The sequence below is a fragment of the Ornithorhynchus anatinus genome, chromosome 9 (genome assembly GCF_004115215.2).
Source record: "Ornithorhynchus anatinus isolate Pmale09 chromosome 9, mOrnAna1.pri.v4, whole genome shotgun sequence".
NCBI classification, from domain to species: domain Eukaryota; kingdom Metazoa; phylum Chordata; class Mammalia; order Monotremata; family Ornithorhynchidae; genus Ornithorhynchus; species Ornithorhynchus anatinus.
In genome coordinates this window covers 9789260-9800727 of record NC_041736.1, presented here as the reverse complement: position 1 = coordinate 9800727, position 11468 = coordinate 9789260, and positions in this window count along the sequence as shown.

Here is an 11468-nt window from a genome sequence, read left to right as displayed (position 1 = left end):
TGTAGCAGATGCATTCCCTGTCCACACTGAACTTATAGTCGAGCCTTTTATCTAATTTTCTTCCTAATTCCAAACAGGACCATCCTGTCATATAATACAGGGTGTTAATCCTATTTGTAAATTCTCAGATAATAATGAGAACATATACAAATTGGCCAGCTCTCTCCAAGATGCTATTTCCCAAGTTTTAAAAAATAACTTCTTATGTTCTTTTGCTTTCTCTTTCCCCATTGGAAGTTACAACTCAAAAAAAAATGGAGAAAATAAAGAGAAAGAGCCCATTAATCAACCCACTCTGACTGCAGAAAAAAAAGTTCTCTAAACCTTACTGCTAATAGCTGGCCTCCTGGCTAGCTGGCTGACTTGTAGGTTAATGAGCAAGGTTGCTGAAGCGTTAATTTTCTCAGATAAGTTGGTAAAGGTTATTTCAACTTCTGCTAAATACCAAATTTCAACAAATCCTCTATTTCATTCTCTAGTTGGGATTTTTTTTTTCCTCAGTAGATCTGAAAGCCCAAACACAATGCTGGAGAATCACTTAGTTAAATGGAATGTAGCTCAGAATTTCTCTTGCCCCTCTGAAGAACCTGAGTCTGTATCCTTCCCAGAGGAATAAATCTTCCTGAATGCTGGAAATTTGGGGCAGCTTGAGAAGTACTGAGAACAATAACACTCTAAATAAGTTTCTGCCATAATTTTCTAGCATGCAATTGAGAATTGTCAGATCCTGTTCACTTAACCCATTTGTCTTCTCAAAGGGCACAATCACTTACTGTGCTGTTTCTTTATTCTTGGCAGGTTTAGAGATTTTCTATCTGCAGTCTAATTTGAGGCTTAAGATCTCTATGTAGTGTGCTGATAAATTGGGGAGAATGTGAAATAAGTTTATTTGTCTCACCCAAAGAGGCTCTGGTAGGAATCTTCCCTTGGGATTAGATCATTCATGCTGCTCCTAATTTCTTCTTTTTCTTCTCCTCCTTTTCTTCTTCCTCCAGTTCTCCAAGAAGGCTACCCCTATTACTTACCTAAAGAGTTAATACATTATTTGTTTAGCCATCTCTTTTCACATCATGCTTTGGATTTCTTCCTAACCACGGGAAAGAGGCCCAAGTCTAAGTCCACATGTTGACATGCATTGAGCGGTATTAAAATAATTAAGAAATCTAACACTCTTATTTGCTCTATTTGGAAAAAAGACCAGTACAGAATAAAATGTGATGATGGTGGAGTAAGGATAATCCAAGTTGCAGGACTACAGTTCTCCGGTTCAATTGTTTCTCTATATAGAGCATCTCCTTTCTTAACTTTAGGAATAAAAATTTCGGAGGGTAGGTTGGGGGCTTTCCCATTCAATCTTAGGATTTCCTGGGGGCTACTATAAAGGTGGCCCCTTCACTGACTGGTGATGGTCCGAATTCCCTGACAGACTGCTGCTTTGATGGGGTGCCCCAAAGTCAAAGGCAAAAAGGTTCTGATTTTCCAGGGCTTCAGAATGACTTGTTTGGGCTGGGACTCCTGAGGTGTTTCTGCCCTACTGAAACTGCCCAGGGTTCATGGTCACATAGCATGCCAATGATGGATAGAGTACAGGCCTGGGAGTCTGAAGGACCTGGGTTCTAATCCTGGGTCTGCCACTTTTCTGCTATATGACCTTGGGCAAGTCACTTCACTTCTCAGTACCTCAGTTACCTCATCTGTAAGATGGGGATTAAAACTGTGAGCCCCATGTGGGACATGGACTGTGTCCAACCTGGTTAGCTCGTATCTACCCTAGTGCTTAGAACAGTGCTCAGTAAATAGTAAGTGCTTAACAAGTACCATTATTATTATTATTATTATTAGAACCCTGACCTGCCTATTTCTCTTTTCAGGCAATGCTGAATCCCTAGGCCAGTCTTGCCCTCTATAAGGCTAGCACTTCTGAACTTATTTACACTCTTCTTAGCACTCATGCATATAAGTACATGTGTACTCACTTATTTTCAGCACTTGAGTTGTAAATATTTTCATTTTCTCTCCCCTGTTAGTGTGCAAGCTCTTTGTAGGGAGGGAACGTGCTACTTCTGTTTCTATACTTCTCAAGTGTCTGGTACAGTGCAACACACCATGTGGGTCCTCAAGAAATGCTCCTCTTACAACTGGCGCTACTCGATGGTTTTCAGAAGTCAGGAACCTACGAAAAAGAGGCAGTGTGCAGTAGGTTATATCCATACCTCCTGAAGACACAGCAGCTCAGCCTGCAGATTTAGGCTGTGGAGCATGAACAGGGAAGGAACTATTTAGGAAAACACAAAACCCTCAAGTCGGTACATGAGGTTTAGTTTGATGCCAAAAGATCATTGTCAGAAAGAAATTAGAAGCCACTGGATAGACCTAGAAATCAACAAAGAGGTGAATCTTGAAGGACTACAGATTGCACTCAGATGTCAAATGACACTGGTGACATTTGACATTCATTTTGACATTCTTATCCCCTTACTAAGCTTCACTGTTTCTGTTTCCCTTTTATTTGCTTTCTAGTTGAGGCATCACATGCATACCTTTCTGTTTGGGGCAGAGATTTATGGTTTAGCAATACCAAGCTGATACTTATCTGTCCCAGGAAAGATTTGTTCACCTTCTTTTCCAATCCCACCAGCGCTTACATGGAGTTATTAGGTTATTAGGTTGTTTCGATCATTTTTCACTTTCAGTTAATCTACTTAAGTCGGAACAGTCGGCTGGGCGGGAGTCTGGAACAGGAGGATATTCAGGCTGACCAATGGAGAGTTATGGAAATTGACCATTTAACTTCTCATCTTTAAACAGCAAGGCTCAGTGGAAAGAGCAAGGGCTTGGGAGTCGGAGGTCATGCGTTCAAATCCTGGCTCCATTGCTTGTCAGCTATGTGACTTTGGGCAAGTCACTCAACTTCTCTGTGCCTCAATTACCCTATCTGTAAAATGAGGATTAAGGCTGTGAGTCCCATGTGGGACAACCTGATCACCTTGTATCCTCCCCAGAGTGCTTAGAATAGTGCTTTGCCTATAGTAAGCGCTTAACAAATACCATTATTATTATTATTATCTTTAAGAAAAATGTTAGGATGGCATTATGAAGTCTCTTCAAGACAATCAATCAATAACATTTAGTGACTGCCTACTGTGTGCAGAGCACGTGGGAGACTACAATAGAATTAGTATACGTGATCCTTGCCCTCAAGGAACTTATGATCTAGCAGAGGAGGCAGATGCTAAAATAAATTACAGGTACAGAGAAATACAGTATAAAGATTATATGCCTGAGTATTATGGGGCTGTGTGAGAACTCAAATGCTTGAGAGACACAGAAGGACTAAAGTGGCAGTGTGGGAAAAATATGGTGGGGAGATGAGAAATTAATCAGGAAAGGCTTCCTGGAGAAGATATGATATTTGAAAGGGCTTTGAAGATTGGGAGACCTGTAGTCTGCAGGGTATAATGTAGGAGGGGGTTTCTGGCAGAGAGAAGTGTGTGAGCAAGAAGTCAAGGGTGGGAGAAATCAGAACAAGACTCTTACTTCATTGTCCTAGCCAACTGGTTATAATTGCCTTTGAAATGATGACTCCTCTGTTTAAAACCCCCCACAAAAACACTATGAAGGTGCTGAAGAGCAAAGGAAGTCATGAGAAATTTCACTTCCTTCCTTTGATCCTTAATTCTGAATTGGACTCTTTTATTTTTGGTTTAATATTGGGACATTTCTAATACAGCCACTTACAAGCTGGTTGAATTTGATGAAGTGCAAATTTTGTCGGCAGGCTGCTGCACATACACACAAATATTTCACCTCTCTTAGAGAAAAGCTATTTTGGGAATGAAATGCTACAAATAGAGGCCATACAACTTTTTTTCCCTTACTGTTTATTTAAAGAGGCACAGGCACTACCATGAGCAAGATTCATAGACCTAGAATGTAAACCTTGGCATCTGCTTTGTTTGAGTTTATGAGGGCGCGAGCTGCAGATTTTTTCCCCTCCTTGCCTTTCTCCTCTCGCCTGTTGCCTTTGCTCTTGAGAGAAAACAGGATATTGAAATTTATATGAATCCCGACCTCAAAGGTCAGGCGAACACAGGAATGGAGCAAGGAGGCAGGGGAGCTGCAGGCTCTGGATTGGTTGAGTTCCCCAGCAGAGAAAATGAAATTATCTGCTCCTGTTACTGCTGCCCTCGTTTTCACATCACTGTTTTTAAACACTTACAATTTCGTTACTGCTAGATTGAATTTCTCCAGGTCTTCCAAAGGCTCTAAGACTAATTCAAACTACTGCCCTCCTTCTCCAAGTTATGATGATTTTAACCCCCCATATTTCACCTGGCCTAAAAATGATCATGTTCAGAAAATCCTTTATTTTTTGAGATCAGAGAAAGCAGAAATGTTTAAATCAGTTCTTGGGAGATTTGGAGAAAATATCATATCTGGACTGAGACCTACAATGAATGAATTTCAGCTCTCAAGTTATATTTTTAGAAAATTATGATTACGTAAGCCAAATGCGAAACCCGAGCTCGGGGTGACTAGGGAATTACCACGGGAATGACAGCCCTGGGTTACATTTTGTGATAATTTTCGAACTGTCTGATTGTGGAAGTTTTCAAAAGAGAGTCACACTTCAGTGACCGCAGTATCAAATTGTCCTCTGACAATAAAGTAGGGAAGACCACTCTCCTGGAACAAACGAGATCTGCTTTATTTTGGGCTCAGATCTTTCCCAAGATCATTCTTGCAGCTGGTTTTGAAATGCCACTTTCAAATCAATGTCAGTCTTAGTCCAATAAGGGTGGCTGGGATGCTTTACTAGTCATTTGGACGTGATGTTTGGGCTTTGAATGGTGGCTACGGAACCCCAAAAAATGTTTATCAGCCTCTTTAATGTGCTCCACTGCTCAGTGGATATTGATCGTGCCCTCAGTAGCCATCCCGCTTGACAGAGAACACCGGGGAATTGGACCGATGTGGGGAGGGCTGGGTTCGCAGAATGAGATGTGACTGCAGCACTGGATTTGGTTATCTGGCTACCTGGAGATGGGAAAAAAATGGCTGCCATCTCCCAGGGGAGGGGCTCTTTCTGTGTTAGGCAGCAGGATGTAATGGTGTCATGTAGAACAATTTGTGGAAATCCAAAATGATAAATGTTATCTATTGTCAACTTTAATTGCACAGTAATGGAATCACAAAATTGTCATGCTTCTAAAGCTCTCAATAGAAAACCTGTCAGAGGGGGAGTTTATGGAGGTGCTAATCCCGACTCTGCCACTTGTCTGCTATGTGACCTTGGGCAAATCACTTCACATCTCTATGCCTCAGTTACCTCATCTGCAAAACGGGGATTTAGACTGTGAGTCCCATGTGGGACAGGGACTGTGCCCAAACTAATTAGCTTGTATCTACCCCAGCTCTTAGTACAGGGTCAGGCACCTAGTAAGCGCTTAACAAATATCATCACCAATATTATTATTATACTCTTCCGGCCAACCCTCCGCCCCCCATGGTGTGACCTGAGGCAGCTGCCTCTCTCGCTTACCATCCGATGCTGACCCCATGTGGCTGCTGTGTCTGTAATCAAGTCAGCAAGCTGTTTTTCCCAAGTTCTATGCCACACAGGGCCTCTTCCAGGAGAACTCAAGTGGGCGGTTGGAGATGCAGACCAGTCTCAGCTGCAGAAAAGGTGCAGAAGCGACAGACTGAAATTCTGGAAGGGCAGCAAAAGGAGAGGATGGGGAATGGGGAAAAGGAAGTGAACAAAAATAAGATGGGTCCCCAGAACCAGGAGGTATTTTTTTTAAAAAAGGTATTTGTTAAGCACTTACTATATGCCAGGCACTGTCCTAATGTATCTACTGTTGGGGTAAATAATAATGCTGGTATTTGTTAAGCGCTTACTATGTGCAGAGCACTGTTCTAAGCGCTGGGGTAGACATAGGGGAATCAGGTTGTCCCACGTGGGGCTCACAGTCTTAATCCCCATTTTACAGATGAGGGAACTGAGGCAGAGAGAAGTTAAGTGACTTGCCCACAGTCACACAGCTGACAAGTGGCAGAGCTGGGATTCAAACTCATGAGCCCTGACTCCAAAGCCCATGCTCTTTCCACTGCGCCATGCTGCTTCTCAGAGTACAGAGTAATCAGGTTGGACACAGCCCATGTCCCACGTGGGGCTAACAGTCTTAATTCCCATATTACAAATTAGGTAACTAAGGCTCAGAGAAGTTAAATGATTGGCCCAAGGTCACACAGCAGGCAAGTGGTGGAGCTGGGATTAGAACCCAGGTCCTTCTGACTCCCAGGCCTGAGCTCTATCCCATCGCCCATATTGCTTTTTTAGGAATTGATGGGTGGGGTTCAGAGGGGGTTGCAGGAATAGTGGGGAGAGCTATACCAGCTCCTACTCAGTCAATCATATCTGAATGCTTACTGTGTGCACAGCACTGTAGTAAGCACTTGGGAGAGTACAACATGACAATATAATAGACACATTCCCTGTCTCTAGTAAGCTTACCATCTGGAGGGGAAGAAAGACCTTAATATAAATTAATATTTATTAATATTATTTAATTGATTAAATGGTCATTAAATAGTAAAATAATATTTAAACTCCTGCTTTCCTCTAGCACTGGCCTGATTGGATCAGAGTGTTTGACCATGAACAGGTTGTAAAGGGATGGTGGGTTTGGGATCTGTCTGGATCTCAGACTGCTGATTCTGGCCTGTCTGGGTCAGTACAAGACAGGCGACACAGGGAGGGATATAAGGCTCATTTGAAATCCCAGAGGCCTGACACCAAGGGCAAGAGCTCAGTTTCATATTGTAGAGTCAAACCTTTGGATTCACAGTCAAATAACTGTGGTTAATTGTGGTTTATGTTAAATGACCAAACACCGTACTAAGTGCTGGGATAGATTCCAGGTACTCAGGTCCTTTATAGGGCTCACAGTCTAAGTAGGAGAGAGCAAGTATTGAGTCCCCATTTTGCAGAGGAGGGGACTAAGGCACAGAGAAGTTAATTGACTTGCCCAAGGTCACACAGCAGCAAGCAGCAGAGATGGGATTAGAACTCAGGTCCTCTGACTCCCAGGTCCATGCTCTTTCCACTGGACCACACTGCTTCTCTATGTACTTTTATTACTTGAGCCTTTGACTGATATTCTCTGGCAAGGATGTAGGCATCCAAATAATTGAGTAAAATTCAGTCGAGGCCTGGGGGCAATTCCAAGAAGAGTGCAGTTGTAAGTGGAAAAATTTTAATATGATGAAGTTGTTCCAACATTTCCAAGTTAGCATTAAATGGATTCACTGTTTGAACTTTATGATTCGCCTAGAAAATAGATTAATGATTCCCTAAATTCATGTCCATGCAGGCTAAAGGAAATGGAGAGTTGTGACAATTATCTGGATAATTTTGCTATTTTAAAATGCCGAATTTTAGGCCTCATTGATCAGGCCTGACTCCACTGATCAAATTCACTAGATAATCATTCAGTTCTTCGTTAAATTTGTGGGGTTTTTTGAAAAGCTTGAGAGAGATTCGATGAAAGGAAATTGTCTCAAGAACCAAAGTCTGATCAATTTGTTGGTCTAGAGCATCCTCTTGTGGCCAAAAGGAAGATTACACGTTACAGGATTACAGCACCTGACCGCTACAGTACTGAAAATAATAATAATAATAATAATAATGCTGACATTTGTTAAGCGCTTACTATGTGCCAAGCACTGTTCTAAGCGCTAGGGTAAATACAAGGTTGCCCCACATGCGACTGACAGTCTTAATCCCCATTTTACAGATGAGGTAACTGAGGCACAGATAAGTTAAGTGACTTGCCCAAAGTCACACAGTTGATTTGGCAGAGTCGGAATTAGAACCCACGACCTCTGATTCCCAAGCCCCTGCTCTTTCCACTAAGCCACACTGCTTCTCTGAAGCCAACCCATAAGAAGCGAGCCCATGGGGAAGCAGCGGGGCTTAGTGGAAAAGAGCCTGGGCTTCGGAGTCAGAGGTCATGAGTTCGACTCCCGACTCTGCCACTTGTCAGCTGTGTGACTGTGGGCAAGTCACTTAACTTCTCTGTGCCTCAGTTCCCTCATCTGTCAAATGGGGATTAACTGTGAGCCTCACGTGGGACAACCTGATTACCCTGTATCTCCCCCAGCGCTTAGAACAGTGCTCGGCACATAGTAAGCACTTAACAAATACCAACATTATTATTATTATTATGGTCCCCCACCAGGAAATGAGAGGCAGTGGGTTTCTGGGGGGGGGGATGGAGCTCACTCATTCATTCATTCAGTAGAATTTATTGAGCACTTACTGTAATAATAATAATGTTGGTATTTGTTAAGCACTTATTATGTGCAGAGCACTGTTCTAAGCGCTGGGGGAGATACAGGGTAATCAGGTTGTCCCATGTGAGGCTCACAGTCTTAATCCCCATTTTATAGATGAGGGAACTGAGGCACAGAGAAGTTAATTGACTTGCCTACAGTCACACAGCTGACAAGCGGCAGAGCTGGGCTTAGAACCCATGACTCCTGACTCCCAAGCCTGGGCCTTTCCCACTGAGCCACGCTGCTTTTCCATGTGGAAAGCACTGTACTAAGTGTTGGGAGAGTACAATATAACAGACACTCCCTGCCCATAATGAGTTCACAGTCTTGGGAAGACATTCAGGAATACACAGTGAGTGCTCAGTAAGTACCACTGATCGATTGATTGGTGGCTTCCAAGGATGTGCCCCAGTGTCCCAGCTGACTCTAAGGGTCACTGAATCTATCTCGTACCCTGGGAACATTCCTGTAGCTGCTACAGATATTTGCCCCAGTAGTGCCCCCTGTCAACGCCCCCATCCAACCCATCTACCCAGTCTTGACTTTTCCAACCATGGTAATTTTCTAAAAGAAAGGAGAATTTCCTGCCAGTGAGGGTGGTTAAACCACTGGAATGAGCTATAGGGACCTTAAAGAATAGGTACACCTCAGGAAACCTTTTAAAAGGAGCACGGGCTAGTGGATAGAGCACAGGCCTGGGAGTCAGAAAGACATGGGTTCTAATCCTACTCTGCCACTTGTCTGCTGTGTGACCTTGGGCAAGTTGCTTAGCTTCTCTTGCCTCAGTTACCTCATCTGTAAAATGGGGATTAAGACTGTGAGCCCCACGTGGGACAACCTGATTATCCTGTATCTACCCCAGTGCTTAGAACAGTGCTCTGCACATAGGGTTTAACAAATACCAACATTATTATTATTACCCCAATGTTTAGTACAGCGCTGACACATAGTAAGCACTTAACAAATGCTATTAAAGAAAAAGATTTAACTAAATGCTTGGATCCTCACACCATCCCAATGGTATCCACACAGACACCAAATCTTGGGATAAGGAGAAGAACTAAAGACAACATAAAAAGGAAGGGCCTCATGAAGCTGCCCTAAAAAATAATCATTTTCAAACAGGTTTCCTCTACCAAGGTCTCCAGTGGTGGTGATTTACTGCAGAATCTTAACTATGGAATTGATAGATTGGAGAGAGAAAAAGAGATTAATGGAGGATGTCTTCTAAATGGCTGAATTTTTTTTAGAGCAGGACAGTAAATCAGTTATCTTTACAGTGCACTTTACTGGTGTCATTTTCAATTTTTGGACGAGGCATAATCGGCACCTAGGACATAACTGAATAAAACAGATTTGCATGAGGTGTATGCATTCAGTCCATATCTGTTTATATTTGCTGCAGTAGTGACTATCAGACTTATGCAGATTGATTATAAATTGATCTCCAAAGTAGAACACCTCTAGACTGTAAGCTTGTTATGGGCAGGGAGCGTGACTCCTAATTCTCTTGTACTCTCCCAAGTGCTTAGTACAGTGCACTACACATAGCATGTGCTCCATAAATATGGTTCATTCTTCCAATAAAGCCATTTCCCACTCAGTTTTCAGTGTAGTTGAAATTACCCTCAATGAATAAGTACGTTCTGTGTTCCTTATGAGATTTATTCCACAATGTCATAGTACTATTAGTCAAGAAGCTCCCCATTATGATTATTGATAATTCATATTTTTGAGGGAAAGCATTAGTTGAGGCACAAAATACAGTGATTACATCTATCAATCCATGGAATTTACTGTTTACTGTGTGCAGAGAACTGTAGAGTACAATACAATACAATAAAAGTTAGGCCGAAACAGAGTTTACAGTCAAGAGGGTGAGACAGGCACTGAAATAAATTAAGGGATAGGAAGGCTTAGTTGAGGAAGGCCTCTTGGAGGAAATGTGATTTTAATAGGGCTTTGATGGTGAGGAGAGTGGTGGCTGGTCATATATGAAAGGGGAGGGAGGGCAAGATGAGAGCAAGGGGTTAGTGGAGAGGTAGACTAGATCGAAGTAGAGTGTCTTTCCCTGTAGTCTGTAAGCTCATTGTGGGCAGGAATCCTGTCTACCCACTCTATTATATTGTGTTTTCCCACGCGCTTAGTTCAGTGCTCTGAACACAAGGAGAGAGCATGAGACAGGCAGAGATTATTGTGCCCATTTTACAGATTCAGAAACTGAGCAAAGGGACTTGCTGGTCAATGGCAGAACCAGGACTAGAATCCACATCTCCTGACTTTCAATCTCAAGATCTTTCCATTAGACTACCCTGCCTCCTCAGCTCATTCTAGTATCTCTATTTTAAGAAGGTGTAGACTCAAGACAGCACTATAAATTTACTGCACTTGATCTAGTAAGTTTATCATATGAGAAGATAGACCAATTTCTCACAATATAGGCCTATCTCTCCCCAATTTTAAACTTTTCCACGAAACACGGTCACTAATACACTCTGAAATAAATACTCTCGGTTCTTCCATAACATACGTTCTTACTGTACATTTTGGGTGCATCTGTCTGGGTGGAATGCCATGTGATTTGGGAAAAATTGGCTGTTTGCATTAGGTGTGGTGCTGGTAAAGGCTTGCACACTGTACCAAGAATTTTCACCAGAAACATAACCCCCATAATATTAGAATAACAATAATAACAATTACAGTATGTGTTAAGTGCTTACTGTGTACCAAGCACTGTACTAAGTGCTGGGGTTGATACAAGATAATCAGGTCTCACTTGGGTTTCACAGTCTAAGGAGGAGGGAGAGACCAGAATTTGAATCCCTATTTTGCAGATGAAGGAGCTGAGAAGTTAAGTGATTTGCCCAAAAGTCACACAGCAGACCTGTGGCAGAGTCAGGATTAGAACCCAGGTCCTCGTACTCTTTCCATTAAGCCATGTTTCTTCTCTAGGCCATGATATAGGAGAATGGCATGTACTTATGAAAATTACTACAACCCCAGTGTCTTTTTTGGAGGCTACTAATAGCAATATGCATGAACACATTATGTTTATATCCCACAACCTCATTTTGTCATACAGTTTGCAGTATCCATTTTTCAAAATCATACAGGCTTAAGCTGCCTTG